This window comes from Ixodes scapularis, unplaced genomic scaffold, assembly GCF_016920785.2.
Source record: "Ixodes scapularis isolate PalLabHiFi unplaced genomic scaffold, ASM1692078v2 PGA_scaffold8__174_contigs__length_109621045, whole genome shotgun sequence".
In the NCBI taxonomy this organism is placed as follows: Eukaryota; Metazoa; Arthropoda; class Arachnida; order Ixodida; family Ixodidae; genus Ixodes; species Ixodes scapularis.
In genome coordinates, this window is record NW_024609883.1 from 45,572,099 (window position 1) to 45,590,554 (window position 18,456).

Genomic DNA, 18,456 nt, shown 5'->3' on the forward strand with positions numbered 1-18,456 from the left:
CCTCGGCGCGCTGACACAGTACTAACCGACGCACAGATTCTCGGTGCAAATTGTCTACAATGTTAATAAAACCAGATTGCTTATCTCTCAACACGAAAAAAATACTAGACACAGGCCAAAAACAGGCAATAGCAGACGAAAATACTACACGGACGAGAGAAGCGAACCTGGGTCCCGCCAGCGATGGGGGCGAAGCGGCAACTTGCGTGGTCGGCAGAGGCGAGGAAATCCGTGTGGCTTGGATGGCATTGGCGATACTCCTCGGCACCGCCGTCATTCTTGGGCACACACACGTTCGAAGACACGAAGCGACGCCGCAGTCGGGACGTCTGACATCTTCCCGCACTGAACGGACTGCCGCTCGCTGTCTTCTCAAAACCCGCTTCGCTTGCACCGTCGTTCAACTAGTCTCCAAACAACGCGCACACAGCCGTCCCTTCGATCTGCCCTCTGCCCAAGCTATCCAAACGCGTCTTCGATTCTCCGTTTCTACCACTCTCTCTCTCTCTCTCTCTTTTCTCGCACACAAAGGTAGCTTGCAGCGCGCCTGACGCGCCCGGTGGTCTACCAAAAACGAGAGGACAAAGAACAGGACGTGGCCTCGTTCCAGCAGCCGACCTTGTCGCGCGCGCTCCCAGCAATGCCAGTTCGGCTATCTCTAGCCAACCTTGGCGTGCGCGCTCCCAGCATGACCAGCTTGACCACCACGATTATTATTTCGACCAGATTCACCAGCTTGTCTCCCAGCATGACCAGCTCGTCTCCCAGCTTGACCACATTGGCTCCATGGAAAACCAGTTTGACCAGTTAAGACCAGACTGGCTCCCAGCTACACCAGATTGAATCTAAAACCAGATTCGAGTGAGACCATGCTGGTTTTTACTTAGACCAGACTGACCAGCTTAAATTCCAGCTTGCCCAGCTTAAACCAGCTTGATTGCCAGCTAAACCAGTTTAATTACCACATTGACCAGTTTGACCACCTTGATTACCAGCTTGACCACCTTAATTACCAGCTTGACCAGTTTGATTTTCATGCTGGTTTTTCCAATAGGGGATCCACACTCCCTACACAGTTGTTGTTTTGTGCACACAGCTGTTTTGTACCCAATGCCGTGGAAATTGAGGCATATCACAGCTGTAGGTCTGTACGTATGGACGTTGACAAATTTGCCGTGGTAGACGATTTCTCACAAAACTCCTTTGCCGTCCAACGTTAGCAGAAAGGAGCCGTTCCCTCCAAGTGACTTTGCGTGTATCACGTTGTCGTAGTCGGAGTCCGAATTATCGACAGTGTCTTGCGCTGTAGTAGACAGGTGAGTGTGGTGAATAGCTCCTCTGGGCATGAGTCTTGTGGCGGATTTGTACCCATGTTCTTTTACTTCCTTGCCGCTTTCCAACTCCAAAGTGTCTAGCTGGAGGATGTCTCTTGCGTGCGTTTTGTCGTAGACCGTGACCGCTATGCTGTTGTTGTTCTGGTTTGTGTCGAAATAAAGCCTGCCCATGTTGCAGGGTGTCGTGAGAACCCGTTTCACCTGTCTGACTCGTGAGGTGGCTGGGAGGAATGTCCGTTATCCTTAATTGTCTGTGTTTTGGGCTTGATGACTATCACTATCTTTTGCTCGTCGAATAGTGGAATGTAGCTTACTTCTGCAGGTTTGATCTTCTTATTAATGACTGTCTTTTATCTGTTTTCAGTCTCACAGAGGACCATTGAGGACCATTGCAGTGTCATTGCGTTCCTGGTTGTCAATCGAGGTCACGTCTTCGAGGTCCTCATTGACGTTTTCGTTCTGATTGCCGCGAAGTGATTTTTAGGGGGTCACTGCCTTCATTAGGCGCAGTTGGGTTCGACGTCTATGTCGCTAGTGTCAGCGTTACCATTGGGTTGCTCGACCTGCTCGGCAGTCAAAGTCGTCATGCTCGAGCTAGGGTAAGTGGTTAGGCCTCGCTCCGGTGAGTCGGCGTTCGGGCCCTTGGTTCGCTTTCTTTAGAAAGGGGAAATATTTTGATCACCCCTGTCGTTCTGTTGAAATTAATCGTGATTGTCTCAGCCCTCCTTGCCTCTTTAGGCTCCTTAAGGTTTGCTTATTTCGTAGGTAATCTGGGGTTCTATCAGAGCTTCGAGAAAAAGCGTCAGCTCCTCACGCCGTCGTCGTCTTCCTCCACCTAGTGTGTGTATGTTTATACAGACTAGAACATAGTCTGCCTCAACGGGCGACTTGTTGCCCAGCTGTAGATAAGAAATTTAGTCAGTGCAGTACAACAGCTATCGTCTTTAACGTGCATCACGCAGTAGTGATACACGACCACACGCCGGTACGATGCTCATTCTGATCAAACGGGCAGGGGTGGAAATTGAACCCAGAAACCCTGTGTTCTGCAGCGCGGACTTTCGCACCACGTGCTCCGAGCTGGTGTCCGCTAGCCCACTCGGCCACCGATCCATGCGGCGATTTCAGCCCTAGAGCGGCGCGATTTCCGCCGTCGCAGCGCTCTGGACAGCCGGAGCGGCTGAGCAGCACGGTTCCACCTGGGGCCCTAATCTGGACACTTGGCGAAAAACTCGGCGAGAAATCTGGCTGCCGTGATTGGCCAACTCCGCACTTGACCTTGGCGCCTGCCAATCAGAGCCGCTGGATTTCTCGCCTTCTTTTTCGCCGAGTGTCCAGATTAGGGCCCCAGGTTGGAAATTTTTCGCTGCGGCAGAGCGGCAGCTTCCGCGCTGGCCACTCACATCGCGGCGGGAAATCACGTGACAGGAGGAGAAACATTGCGGGAAAGTTGGCGCATAGGACGGCCGCGTTCTCACGTTCTTGAAGCAGACATGAGAGAGTTTTAGTGGATCGTACGCTATAGCTTTGCGCACGCAAGGAAATTGCACGTCGTGAGTGCGCATGTGCAGAACGCAATAGAAGGATTAGCGTATTGCGTACGCACGCAACGCTGAGGATTTTGCGTCGCGGGCTAGCGGGCTTTGCGGGATGCTCTCGAGAAATCTCGGGCCCAACGAGAGCGCCAGTTTCAAGATGGCGGTTACCTCGACTAGCGCAACAGGGGCAACGTGGTGTTCTGGAAGTTCTGTGTTACGTGAAATTGCGTGGTGTTCAGCTCGGGAATGCTTTAAGGGACCTACCGCCGTCGAATCAGATCACCGTGCAGCTGAAGGAGTGCACAGTGAAAATGTTCACCGCTCCAAATGTGCGTCGACGCTGCGATCTGCTCAACGTTAAGCCTATTCGCATCAGAGGCTTTGCAAAATACTACGGGTGTAACCGAAGAGCCATGCGGCAGTCTGGCAACGCTGTGCAGCCGCTCCCTAACCGCCATGAGAAAGGAAGGCTTAGAGAACGGAATCTCCGCACTCGACGACATGCATGCGCTTCGCCGGTTGGGAGAATAACCTTGCCGTTGTGCCGTAACTCAGTGAGCAGCGCATTCTTGATTTTCATTCTGGAAGATCGTCCACAGAAAGGAGCGATGATCGAGGCTACAATTTGAGCAATGTTGACATCGCTGGAAAACAGGATCACGCGCCAACTCGACGTCGCAGAAAGACAAACCAAAAGCATTGAAACTGTCAGGTCATCACGCTCGTGTGCGGCGCCCGACACAAACGTCTCGTGACAACGCGTTAAATTTTGATCGCAACAAAAGCAACACAGCGACACGCGAAAATTTCTGTTCACATCGACAAACTCTGGCAAAAGCACTAGCTGCGTGATCGGCGAGCTGAAGAGGCCTGTCTTGTAGCGACACACTAAGAGTACGTTCTTTACAGAACAAAAAGGAAAGAAATTGAAGTACCAAGAAAGTGACCGAGCGACGCAGCTTAAAAGATTGTCCAAATAAATCGCACGACTAAAAACGCGAACAACGTGACGCGTACGCGCAGTGCACTTGAACCTTAACGCCGCCACCAAGTTCCGAAACATTAAGCTCGTCTCGGCTACTTAGTAATAAATTTGTCACCAAAACGTTTGAGATGCCTTCTGAGGATGGGATAGAAATCGGAAACCCAAACAATCATCAGATAGTTCACTCGGCTGCCGCAGGGACTGTTAGAAATGACAAATGCTGTGGCGGCGTTAAGTTTGAGGCGCACTGTACCTTTCGTCCGGACCCGTTCGTGTATCGGTACCGCTTACAGAGCGGAACACAGCAGTGGGTAGGCATATTGATTCAGTGTCGAAACTGCATGAGCAGCTCGCAAAGCAGAGAGAGCTCCCTTTCTAATGGCGTCCACGTGGGATGTGCTCAGTCTTGCCACCATGGGGAGTACAGTGTTGCCCGACATTCTGCAAAGCCTCCATTCTAAAAGAAATCGCCGAAGTTCTCACTATGCACTTGACATCAGTAGGTCATAAATTTAATTCCGTGATCGCATTGATAAAAGGTGCCGTTTCCACGAGACGACTGACGGAGGCTCGTGATCGAATTTGGCTACGCAATCGTACTTGCAGTCTCGGTACCCCGGAAAAACCGCGCTTGACGAGGCCGCTGCGGCTTGGGTTAATTTGAAATAAAATGATTGAACACGTTTTCATTTTAATATTTCGTTCCAGGAGCATGGTGGCGCTATAAGCACGCAACATTCTACGGCTCTGGCAAATTGAATCGAAAAGATAATGCGGGATGTTCACTCGAAAACGTAACGCACAACTAAATTCGGTCCGTGCAGGTCATTTTTAGCGTACGCTATACTATTGCATATTGCGTACGTAAGAGCCAGGAACGTTAACTGTCTAATGTGAAGGAAGGGACCCGAGACGTGTCCTGTTCGGATGGCCGTTTATGGAACACTGACTTGCGGGTGCGCAGGCCCCGGGTGTCCCCCGAATCGTCCGCGCGCTCTTCCTTGTCTCTTATTTGTCAACATCCTGCCGGGCCGGAGCTGGTGTCTTTGCTGCCTCAAGAAGGTAGAGCCGCTGGACAGGCGTGTTGATCTCTCGTCCATCTGGAAGAATAATTCTGCACGCTCGTGGATTGATTGATTGAAAAAGTTTATCGGACATAAACTAAGCACGCTCGTGGAACTTGATCTCTCCCTGGGAAGAGCGCTGCAATCCGACCGATTTTCCACAGTAGGGGAGGAGTGTCATCGTCATTGACGATCACGACGTCGCCAACCTTGATTGTTGGGGTCGGCGTCTGAGGGCTTTCATGAGCTGACCGCAACTGGAGTAGGTGCTCCTGTTTCCATTTACGCCCAAAATTGCCTAGGATTGTTTGGCGTAGTTTGGCTTGTTTTTGAAGGATTGTCTCTGTGGACAGCTGGTTGAACTCCCCTAGTTAATGAGGAATGGTTGTGAGGCGCCTGCCTATGAGGAAATATGAGGGACAAAACGGCTGTCGCTCTGAGGAATCAGGACCCAACGTGGTCAGAGGTCGGCTGTTTACCGCTGCTTCCACTTCACATAGCAAGGTTTGTGCGCCTTGAATGTCAGGTTGCTGGGACCTAGTGCTCGTTTTAAGACATCCTTCGTTGTCCGCATCACTCGTTCCCATCATTCCCCCCCCCCCCCCCCCGCCCCCCACCAGGGTACTCTTTCCACAATGAACTTCCACTGTATCCGAAGCCCGCTGGAGTAGTCTTGAACTTCGGATGTGGACAATGTGAGGAGCATTTGAACGTCTGTGCGTTATCGGAGTAGATAGTTGCTGGAAGTCCGCGTCGGGCTATGAAACGCCTGAATGCTTGTAGAAATTGAGTTTTGGTCATGTCAGACATAAGCTCTATGTGGATGGCGCGAGTAACAGCGCATGAAAACAGGACGATGTACCTCTTGGAGCTAGACGCTGGTGCTGTACCTACGCATAGAGGCCCAGCAAAATTGACGCCCACTATCGCAAATGGGGTTGCTTCGTGGATTCGGTCGTGAGGAAGTGGGGCGTATGGGGCAATTTTGGGTGCAAGGCGTCTTCGCCGGCATGGCAGGCACTTGTTCGTTATGCGTTTGACAGTTTGACAACCCTTAATTATCCAGAAGCGTTCTCGAAGCTCCGTGATTGTTACTTTGACACCTCCATGCATGAGTGCATGCGTGTGTGTTCGTCACTAGCAGCTCAGTAAACTCGTGCTTGCAGGGCAAGAGAATCGGATGCTTCACATCGGGCAAGTCATCTGGCTCTTGCAGTCGTCCTCCCACTTGTAATAACTTGTGCTCCCCGAGGAACGAATGGAGATTGCCGATGTCTGCTGCACTAGATGTTGAATCTTTCTGACGGGGGTCATCAAAGGCCTCAGGAAAGTATTCCCTTTGCGTGATGGAAATCCAATAGGTCTCGGCCCTTCATAGCTCGGCAGACGTCAATGGTCCGGTTACTGATGGCCTGGACTGGGACGAATTCGTGAAAAATCGCTGAATCCAAGCTGAAATCCTTAAAACCCGAGCTAGGGATTCATAAAGGTGAAGCTGAAGAACCTTGGGTAGATTTTCTGTTGTAACAGGGTTTGCCGTGGACATCTCTGCTTCTTTATTTAAGGGCAGATCGGGGGGACTCTGACGTTCCTCTCGCGGCCAGGTCTATGGTGGTTGTGATAGCCAAGAAGGTCCGGTCCACTATCGTGCTTCATTTTTGAGCGCAGAAGCCGAGATGCCACGTATTACGAGATCGGCTGGGTTATGACTGCTTGAGCAATGTGTCCACCAAGTAGGGTCTGACAGACAGTTAATCTCGTCGACTCGGTTTCTCGCAAATGCTGCCACCTTGACTAATCCCCCTTGATCCAGTAAAGCGCAATCTTGGAGTCTGTTCAGAGACATATTTGGGGATTGTCGAAGCTCGGAGTTTTCAAAACATGGTCGATGAGGCGTGCTCCTAGAAAGCAGGCGAGCAACTCCAGCCGTGGCAATGTAATTGTTTTGATGGGGGCCACTCGACTCTTGCTGATAACAAACGCTTTAAAATCGCGCCATCTGTGTTGATTGAACGGACGTAGATGGCAGTGCCATAAGCTTGTGGGCTTGCGTCGACAAAGATGTGAAGCTCAATAGTGCTAGGCGACAAGGAAATTACCTACCGGGGTATACAAAATTATTCAAAAATAGATAATTCAGTGCACCATTCGTTCCATTCACTCTGCGTTTCTTGTGGGAGAACCTTGTCCCAGGGGTGTTTGTTTATCCAAAGTAATTGGAAAAGGGTTTTGGCCCGAATCGTGAAAGGAGCCAGGTAGCCTAGAGGATCAAAAAGTCGGGAACAAACTTGCAAAACTGATCGTTTTGTTGGTTGTTGGGATGTGAGAAACGTAGTCACGTTTTGCGAGTCCAAAAATAATTTCTTCGGTGGTTCGGTCCCAAATAATCCCAAGAACCTTCATTGTGCGCGTCGTGCCGGCTTCATTGTCCTAAACGGAGCCGTCTGCAGAAAAGTGCTGTTCAAGCACGCTTGAATTCTAAGCCCATTTCCTTAGTTCCATGCTAGCTTCTGCCAGGATCGCTGTACTCTCGTGGTAGAGGTGCAACGCGCCATGTTCCGTGGATGCTCCAACTATTAAGTTATCGACATAAAAGGCATCCTGGATCTGGGCGACAGTTCCGGGGTACCTGCTCTCCAAGGACTTGAAATGATGGCGAAGAGTAGCGGCGATCAAAAATAGACTTGAAGCGACTCCAAACGGTACTCTTGTCATCCGCCATTCAACATACTTTGGAGCATCTGTGCCTTTGGGAAGTTGGTCGACCCACAGGTAGCGAAGTGCGTCGCGATCCTCTTGACAAACCTGAATCTGCAAGTAAGCCTTTCGAATATCGGCCACACATACAACCTTAGAGCATCGGAAGCTGATAAGAAGTTGAAGGAGATTTACATCCAGCGTGGGACTCTTTTCTAAGACGTTGTTCAACGATGGTTTGTTGGGAGCGTGAGAAGAAGCGTCGAATACTACGCGGAGTTTTCTTGTAATAGCATCTTGGCGTATTACAGCGTGGTGTGGTAGGTAGTATCTGTTCTCTACTCTTTGGGTTGGTGCCTGCACTCTCTGCGTGGTTTTAATCCAAATAGGCTCGGATAGTTTTGTCGTAATGCTCCAGCAATTCTGGTTTTCCCTTAAACCGCCGAAGTTGTGAGAACAGTCGAGTTTCTGCGATGCTGCGGTTGTTGCAATCTGGTTCTAGGCCAGCCGTACTTATGAGAGGCACTGCGCTTCCTTCAAATCGTTGAAGCGCTGGGTGATCAATTGGTTGAGTGTCAGCTGAGTCGGTGATACCCATTGCATCTAGGCGCTACATTTGTGGAGGATAAAAATCCTCGTTCCCGTCGTTGGAGAATTCACATGACAGTTAAAGGGTGGTGAGTGTGCTTCGTGGGTTGCCAGGACGATAGATATACGTTCCTTGCATCATCCAGCCAAAGACAGTTTCAACTGCCGTTAGTGTCTCGCTGAGGCGTTTAATTCTGCCTGCGGCAATCTTCCAATAGGCGTCAGATCCTATGAGGATACCTATTTCATTCGGGCATGGCATACCTTCTGGCGCTATGTCGGCGCTCAGCATGTTTTCAGAGTGGAGTTCAGCTTGCAGCTCTTTGACGATCGGATGACTGGTGACAGTGCAGATTTCTGGCACCTCCAATGCTTCCAAGTTGACTCGTGTGCCAGTGGTTCGACCACATAGTTCGATGGTAACTCGTCGGCAGCTATAGCGTGAAGGTCGTCGAGCGTTACCAAACGTGAATACGTTGAGCTCTTCGTTTCCAAGAGCTGTGCAGTTCAAATTTTTTGAGACATCGCGACGCACGAAGGTTCTTTGGCTGTCGCTGTCCAGCGATATTCGAACAAGGACTCTTTTATGGAGCGAAGAAGCCCAGACTTGGCCCGTTTGAAGCAGAACTGACGGTCGTTGCTTTGCCGCGTTCGTTGGAGCACTAATAACTGCCGCAGAGTTTGGAGTAGAGTCTTCTCCAGATTGGCCGATGCCCTTCGCAGCTTGAGGGGGTCGGGATACGTCGCATAGAATGGTCAGGCGGTGCCCTCCGCAAGTTTTACAAGTTAGGCTCCTTGCTGTGCGGCAGGCACAGGCGACGTGGTTCCGTTTGGCACACTTAAAGCAGCAGCGTGCCCGTGTGAGCCTTAATTGTTTTTCCGGGGTCGATAGTATAACCTGGAACTTCTGAACGTCGTGTTCGGCGGAGCCACAGAGTGGACACGAAAGAACTCGGTGGTGAACTGATTCGTTGGTCAGTGCCAGTGCAGATGGATTGTTCGATAGGGACTGAGTTTGTAAGTTCTGCTGATGAGGTGTGCCTTCAGATGCCCGAGTATGTTGTTCCATGCACCCTTCCTCTCGTATCTCGATCTGGATTTGAAGAAACGTTATGATAAGCTTGACTTGATCGTCTGGGCGCAATTCGAGCGCGTGGGGGCTGTCTGTTGTCGCGCTTTCCTTTATTTTCTCTCGGTACATGAGTGCAAAATTCGGGAAGAGCTTTCATCAGTGCGCGATGAAGAATCACCGCGTAGTTGTTGGGCGGAACATTCAAGCCATCTAGAGATGTTGTGCGGAAGCGAATGGCGTCGAAGAGCTGACGTAGTTGGGTGACGTTTCTTGAGCTGCTTATTTTCGGGAGATTCAGTAGCTGATTAATATGTTCGTCGATCAAGATATCACGTCTTCCAAATCTGTCATGAAGTGTACGAACTGCAAGGTCATAATTCTGCTCGGAAAGACGAACGCCTTTGACAGCCCGCTTTGCGTTGTGAGTGCACGTATGTCATAAGGTACTTAAATTTCTCGATGGGAGGGAGATCGAGATTTCTGTGAATCGTGACATCAAAATGGTCCCGAAATCCCTGCCAATCACTGATGTTTCCTGCAAAGGAAACATCAGTGGAACCGCCCTTCCCCAACATCAGAGTTTGGGAAGGGCGACCCTTCGATGACTGCCATGAGCGGGTGCTGTAGGGACGGTTCCGGTGGGAGAAAGGCTGCTCAGGGTTTCGGTTGCGGGAGAGTGGCCGCTGTGCTGCAGTGTGTCGGTTGGGGTGCTTGCAACACGCGTGGCGATGATCGTGGGTTGGTTTAGTTTGTCCAGGGCGTAAAGAAGGCGCGTGATGCCGTGGCTAATCCCCGTGCGGTAGTCCTCTGCTCTCTCGATTTCGTTCTTCAAGTCGTCGTCGGTTGTCGATGTCAGGATGTCCCGGTCCAGGTCGGCTAGGCTTGTCTGCTTCTGGATGACAGAGTCGAACGGGAGCTACAAGTCCAGCTATGTTATGTTCGGGTTCTGGATAAGGTCGTCCAGCCTAGGTATCGTCCTGGTGACGGCGGAGCGGACAACGCCACGGGTCCTGCGTAGGCGGTCTATGTCCTCTCCCAACAGGACACGTCACGGGTTTCGGCACCAAATTTATGTGGAGGAAGGGACCCGAGACGTGTCCTGTTCGGATGGCCGTTTATGGAACACTGACTTGCGGGTGCGGGCTATGGCACGCACCCAAAAGAGGGAGACACGTCCGGATTTCGGGAATTCTTCACAAAAACCAGAAAGCTTATTCTCGACGAAGGGGTCCTGCAGGGCCCGCTTCCACCGAAAGAGGTCAATCAAAGTAAGAAAAGTACGTTAGACGGGAGCGGTATGTCTCTTGTGTAGCTGTTTCTTTTAAAATAGTGTCGTGCTTCTCCTCTATTCTTATATTTTATTTGCCTGTTTTGGCTTCCAAGGACGGATGGCTGGCCTGAAAGGACGGATGCTCCGCGTCCATTGCTAAAGTGCCCGTAATGTGCGGCGTTAACTCTCCTTTTGGGAAACCACGACCTTTGCTTTACGGACTGAACCCCCCCCCCCCCCCGCCCCCCGACAGCTTTTTTTTTTTTTTTTTGGAGGGGGGGGGGGGCAGGCAAAAATTTAAGGGGGGCGGCTGCCCACCCTTGCCCCCCTGTAGAGCCGCCCCTGATCCAACGGCGAAAACGTCAGGCTTTGCGATGTGCAAAAGCCTTGCGTTTTCGTCGCGGGACGCGTGCCGGGGAGAAATCTCCGGAATTTCTACCTCGTGTGAATACCCCTTAAGCGGTGAGAAATGTGCTCCCCGCCCCTCGCCGGAACACACAGACCTTTGGCAAGGAAGAAGTTGATCGAAATTTGAAGGTTCATCTTTTCGAAGCGCGACAATTGTAAAACAAATGCCCACGACGTTGTTTTCAAACAAACTGCACGTATAATCATTTCAATAAAAAAGAAAAAAAAAAAAAAAAAAAAAAAGAAGGCCAGTCAATAAAAATCAGGAAGGCAAAACAGCGCGAAGGCAGGAGCAGTGAATAAAAATTACGAAACAACAGATACTCACCGTTCCCTACTCTGACGATGAACAATGAAGATGCAAACTTCGTGCCGCGGGCTCACACTTTACAGCATGCTTTGAGGCGATCCTGTTTCCGTTTATCCTTTGGTTCTAAGCTCGGCTTGCTTTTTCTGCTGAGCAGCCGAGCGTCTAGACCACGGTTTGGACCCGCCGGAGCAGAGCGCGCCAAGAACAACAGACTGCTAAGACCGGCTAAAGCCACTAAATAAGTCACGCTTATTTAGCTCGTTATTGAGCTTATTTAGCTATTTAGCTACCCTTAATAAGCGTTGCTCATTAAGTGGCTCTTAGGCCGGCAATCTTGATGATGCGGAATGCACATTACAAAAGAACTAAAAGCTGCCCGTCTGCACGCGTTCAGCAGTCACGCGCCACCAGTGAATCCCAAATTCGCGTCTCCGTAACTGACCTTTCGCTGCCCCGTCAAGATGCCCAGCAGACGAAATATGCAGGGACAAATTTATACAAAGCCTGCTTTTGGGGGTAAGAACACTGTAGTGTCTAAAAGGCCGACAACTGGTCTTAAGACCGCAGCGATAAATCGAAGCGAACAGAATGAAAAGAAACGCAAAACAAAGGCCAGTTATTGCGGCTAATCGGCTCAAGATACACGTGGCCGCTTGTTCTTGCTTCGAGTCGAGGGGGTGAAAGAGGTGAACGCTGCTCGTTCTACTCGAATTGTTTGCTGCGACAACCATCGCGCGAAGAAATAAACTACGGCGGGTTTAATGGGGCACCAGTCTCAGAGGCTAGTTCCAAGCGGTATTTACTAAAAGTACAAAAATGGTTTCACCGTTTTTGTTTATTTTTTTAAAATTAAAGCTCCGGCGAAAGGTCACTGGTTTGACTCAACATTGGTTCAACACATCAATAGACACGTCTGAACTAGTGACACAATTTACAAGTCGCAATAATGTGTTTTTCGTGCAATTGTTGAATTTCAATTTTGTTCTGAGAGCTTGAGAGGCTCTACTAGTAACATTGAAAACGTGACGTCAAATTTTGCATTATAAGGGTAGTACTTATTATTGCCGAAAATCGGGCCAGAAAAACGACAAAACTCAATGTCAAAATACTGTTTCTTACACTGCCTCTTCGGCTTGGGAGTTCTAGAACATGTGACGTCACATCACTAAAAGCGCAGGACATTTTGAATGTTGGTCTAGTCATAACCTTTATTTGCCGGTTTCTCAATAGCTATTTTGAATTCAGAAACAACAAATAGCATGCCCCGGTATTCAAAATGACTGTTTTTGTTTGTTTTTTGTTTTGTGTGTGTGTGTGTGTGCGTGTGTGCGTGCGTGCGTGTGTGTGTGTGCGTGTGCGTGCGTGCGTGCGTGTGTGTGTGAGTGTATGTGTGTATGTGTGTGTGTGTGTGTGAGGGGGGTTAGGGAGGAGTTTAGTGTTTCTTAGGATCCTTAGGTTCTCGTCATACATAGCTCAGCTTTAATAGTAGTACTATATATATGGGTGGTTTCATCTCAAATCGTGCAGGCAAAAAGGGTCGAATTTTTAATTTCGATGAAAAAAATATATGTTATGGCGCCGTTTCTAAAACCTTAGTCGACGCAAACCGCAAGTTCGTCGGATTTTTTGTTCTCGACTTATGAATTTTTAAAGAGGCCGCGGCGAAAAGCAGTGTTTTTCACACCCGTCGTGGGTCGGATGTTTCGCTTGATCTCCCGCCATGGATTTTCAGTCCACATTATATTATCTTTTTTGAAGTACTCTGTGGACACATTTAAAAGGCTCCAACACCATGAAATAATTTTAGGCCTTTTGCTTTTTTTCTGTAAAAATGTCAAAAACGCCTCCTCGGTCAAATGTTGACGAACTTTGACAATTAATTACTGGCGATCTACTTGGGTTACACTGATATGTTTTATGTCCACAGAGAGCCCAAAACACGCTCTTTATATTTATTATAAAATGCCTTGGCTGTATAAATTATCCTTTGCGGTACGTTTACGTTAATATTATGCAAAAACCAAAAAGTACCATTTTTGAAATTGATTTTCTCAAAAAACCCATTTTTTATTTTTTTCATTTTTTGTTCAAGTGTAGATATGACAGTTGTCTACACGAAAATGAAGCCTAGAAAGTGTATATTTTGTTTGCATGTTTTATATTTAGGCCTCAATATCGGAAAAAGACGTCTTTGTTTTGCAAGACCTAAGTCAGACATAGCGACCCATGCGACTCTATGAATTGTGAAAAAGTTTTCTTGAATTTTCTTCTGCATTTTGTAATCAATTATAAACGGATTTTGTGGTATTGAATATTTATGTATGTTTTGATAAGAGCGGGAACCATGAGATACATATCTAACCAAATCAGCAGGCCTAGTAGACTTTCAATAACCAAAAGGCACAGACGTTGTATTGTTTCGATTTATAAACCTTTCAAAGTAAGCTAGCACGACTAGCTATTAGCTGTCATATTACTAAGACAAAGAAAGTCACCACATCGTCGATATATTATATACAATTCTTTACGAAACCAAACACTGGGGCTTGTTCACCGCACATCGCACAGGTCACCAGGGAATGTCCTTTCACTTCCGTAATACACAAAAGTGGTGACACAGAAACGGTCCGAAACACACGGAGAGTGTGTCATGGAGAGGGGTAGGAAATAAAATTAAATAAATAGGAATTAAAATGCCCAACTCCGATCTAAACGAAAATTGCGTTAAAAAAAAAATAAAGTATTTAGGTTCAAGCGGTGGCAAGGCGATAGGTCCACGCCTGGTGGAGAGTCATACAAAGAAGTTGACGGCACGTAAAGGTAAAACAAAAAAAATCAATAATTTAATAAAGACGGGAACACTCAGCCCCACATGGCAAGAACAAAAACCAACTCCCGCAGGCATTCCCTAAACGGGACGCAACCAAATGCGTGCGAACACGCTCTCTACATCACCGCCAGGCCGCTACGCCATGGCGAAATAAACCCAACAACTGAACAGTGCTAACAAACAGTTAGTAAGAAAACATTAAAAAAAAAAAAAAAAACGTTCAGAAAAAACCGCACCCGAGAGACAAAGTTCAGCGGGGCGAAGAAACACACACGAGTCGGCCCCATGACATTGAAGTCTGGCAGGATGACGGCGTCCAGATGATGCTCGAATCTGTTCCTCTCTATTACGCACATCCACGACGGCTGTGCGGAACAGTGGCTGTATGAAAGGAAGTGAAGAATAGATTGTAGCAGGCGATGCACGAGAAGGTAACCGAGACTATGCTTCAAGCTTCATATCGGGAGAGGAGCTTTCGAGGTAGTTTCTGCAGTTACTCAAACTTTCTCTTTCCCCTTCCCTTTTTCAAAAGAACACGTCAGCCGGCGCTAACGTTTCATCTCGGGAGAAGCCCACTCTTCACAAATGGTTATAGTTGACAAGGAGGCTGACTTCGACCCAACTAGTCTCCGGGCAGAATACAAACACAAGTATATTTACCAACACGCTCGTTTTAATGTCAGTCTCCAGATCTTTGCTGTTTCCAAAAGAGATAACCCTTTATAAGGACAGAACGAGAGGGTTGGTGGGGATAATTAAACTTAAACACTCCCTTCTCGTTTTCTTCCTCAAGTTTAATAGATAACCCTTCGGTGCTATCGGATCTCCCCGGAGAGAGAGAGAGAGCACGGCCGTTTCAAGGTAAGGATAGGGCGCTCAAAGCTAGGGCAAACAGGCGGTATCGTTTCACGCATGCACGGATGGCTGGTATCAAATTTCCCCGCATCCCTAACGAAACCGGCCCATCTTCGTGTGTGCGTCTGCGGGATTTCTGTCCCGCGCCGCCGGTTTTAGCGCGCACGCGGCGTTGTTTTGGCTAGCAGAACAGTTGTTGACCGTCGACATTGTAAGGCCGTGGTGTCCTCATCCTTTCAGGCAACGACTCCTTTGCTTTCCCTTGTGCAATACTCTGACAGACTCCTCCTGGGTGGCTGTCACTGTTCGCCGCGTCAACGACACAATCGTACCATTTCACTCCTCGTGACACAGGGTGCGCTGCTCGCTTTACTGTCACGGGCCGTCCCATCTAACACAACGAGCGCGAAAGGTCGTGGTCATCTGCTGGCTCCGAAAGGGCGGGACGTTCATGCAGGCCAATGAGGGCCCCGAATCAATAAGACGTCTGCCGACTCCTACACGTTAAAAATTTGCGACACCTGCTGGTCTGATAAGAAGTGTTGCTTTCTCTTTTTGGAACTCCTCCGATGTAGCTTGCCGCCTATAATAAAATTTAAATAATCAATAAATATATTAGGGTGGAAATACTGTATTTCATTTTTATGTGGGAACGTTGAGAAAAAGAAAAAAACTATTTCCAAGCTTGTGAAGACGCGCAATTCGCAAGTCCATTTCGAGCCGTAAAAACACATTTTTGTACGATATTGATGCTTAAATGTAGAGCATACAAACAAAATATACACTTTCTAGGCTTGATTTTCGTGTAGACAACTATCATATCTACATTTGAACAAAAAATAAAAAAAATAAAAAATGGGTTTTTTAAGAAAATCAATTTCAAAAATGGTACTTTTTGGTTTTAGCATAATATTAACGTAAACATACCTCAAAGGATATTTTATACACCCAAGACATTTTATAATAAATATAAAGAGCGTGTTTTGGGCTCTCCGTGGACATAAAAAATATCGGTGTAACCCAAGTAGATCGCCAGTAATTAATTGTCAAAGTTCGTCAACAATTGACCGAGGAGGCGTTTTTGACATTTTTACAGAAAAAAAGCAAAAGGCCTAAAATTATTTCATGGTATTGGAGCCTTTTAAATGTGTCCACAGAGTGCTTCAAAAAAGATAATATAATGTGGACTGAAAATCCATGGCGGGAGATCAAGCGAAACATCCGACCCACGACGGGTGTGAAAAACACTGCTTTTCGCCGCGGCATCTTTAAAAATTCATAAGTCGAGAACTAAAAATCCGACGAACTTGCGGTTTGTGTCGACTGCGGTTTTAGAAACGGCGCCATAACATATATTTTTTTCATCGAAATTAAAAATTCGACCCTTTTTGCCTGCACGATTTGAGATGAAACCACCCATATATATATATATATATATATATATATATATATATATATATATATATATATATATATATATATATATATATATATATATATATATATACATTAATTTTGTGGCTGCGGCCGAGTTACAAAAGGAAACATTTGGTCGTCAACTATTCGAGGCTACATACAATTCCCGACATAACCTGACAGTGAGAAACTCCTGCAATAGCGTCAGTTTGTTCAACAGATTTAAAACGGGCTAAATGTTAATTAAAAATGGACGCCATAGCACCTGCAGGTGACAGCTCATTTACCTCGCAGCATCTCTGAATAAAATTCACTTCTAAAACATTTTTTTTTCAGTCCCAGACTTTTAATTGAAACCTTGAACATATTTCCTGGAGTAATTTTCCTTTCGTGCAACATTACTTTGGTCACATCTCTCTATTACTTTATTTTAGGTCAAATAATGATGTTTTCTTGTTCGTTTGTTTTGTTTTGGTGCTTTCTTTGAATGCATAATCTAGATTTCTCGAAACAAGGTGTCAAAAAAATTAACATGTTTTTTTTTTCTTTTAACGCAAGATTAAATTACGCATCGGCGAATGCTCATTCTCAGCCTAAATGTGGTGCTACCAGTCCGAACGAGGTGTCGAATTTTCAGGACTAACCGTTTTCTTATCCAGATGTTTTAATGAACCGAAATGTTCAATTGGAAAAAGGTGGCCGACGGAGCTTTGGAATCCATGGAGTTAAATGGCAGTCCCCCGAAAACGGACGAAAACAGGCCCAATTTTTACATTGAAATGTTGAAAAAAATTACAACTTTTGATTGAGATAATGGTTAGTTCTGAAGCTTTGGTATCTGGTTCGAACCGCTGGCGCTACATTTGAGCGAAAAAATGAGCGTTCCACGATGCGTAGTTTCTTTTTGTGCGGTAAAAGAAACAACACAACAAAAAATAACACTAACTTTTTTATATATATTTTGTATTTAGCATGGGCATAATCAATGGCGCGATATTCCAACTTATTTGCTGGAATAGACCTGTTCACAAATTCAATGACATCTATAGGGAGTATTCACTGGCGGCCATATCCGTGTGCGCTGCTGCTAAGCGCGTGCTGACGGCGAGCTTCCGCAGTCCTCCTGGAGCGTGCATTTAGCACCATCAAGATTGCCGGTCTTAGCAGGCTAATAATGTGAGCTCGCTCTGAGCATGCGCTCTAAAGATCGCCCTCAAATATGGCGTCCAATGAATACCTCCTATTGTGGCTGAAATATCAGTCCCAATTTTATTATGCTCATGGCGGATAAAATCAACGGTAAACGTACGAAAGTTACGGTGTTTTTTGATGAACAGTTATTTCCCCATTTGCTTCAGTTTCGATGTTGTTAAAAAAAAATTGGGTTGTGTGTATGTTTATACAGCCTAGAACTTGGTCTGCCTCACAGGGGCGACGAGTCTCCCAGCTGTAGATGAGAAATTTAGCCAGTGCGGTACAAACCGCTAGCCTGGGGTCTTTAACGTGCGTCACGCAGTAGTGATACACGACCGCACGCCGGTACGATGCTCATCCAGATCGAAACGGGCAGGGGTGGGGCTCGAACCCAGGATCCCTGGGTTCTGCAGCGCGAGTTTCGATGTTGTTAAGAAACTAACGCTCTGCACAATGGGCTTATAGTCGAGTAAACCTCTTTAATAAAATTAACATTTCTTGTCACGAGATATTTTGGGGTGTGCCGAACCCGAGCATTCCAAAGAATTACATGACAGCCAGCCTCAAATGTGTAGCGTGTAGAAGCTTATAATTGTCGTCACGGTTACACTGAGCAACAATACACCAAATTATCATCTGGATGCTCAGGCTCTGAATCGGTTCCTGTCTACATCTTTTTCCTTCACCAGCCATGGACTGCCTGTGCATGGCGTCAATGATAATGGTAGTGATCACCTGTCAATTTTATCTTTTGAAATAATTGATATTGAACTAGCTATCAGGAAACTGAAGCCAAAGCTATCAGTTGTATTTGACGGCATTCCAAGCTTTATTGTGAAAGGATGCTCCTCTATTTTTGCGCCCGCCTTAACGCATATTTTTAACTTGTCGCTGC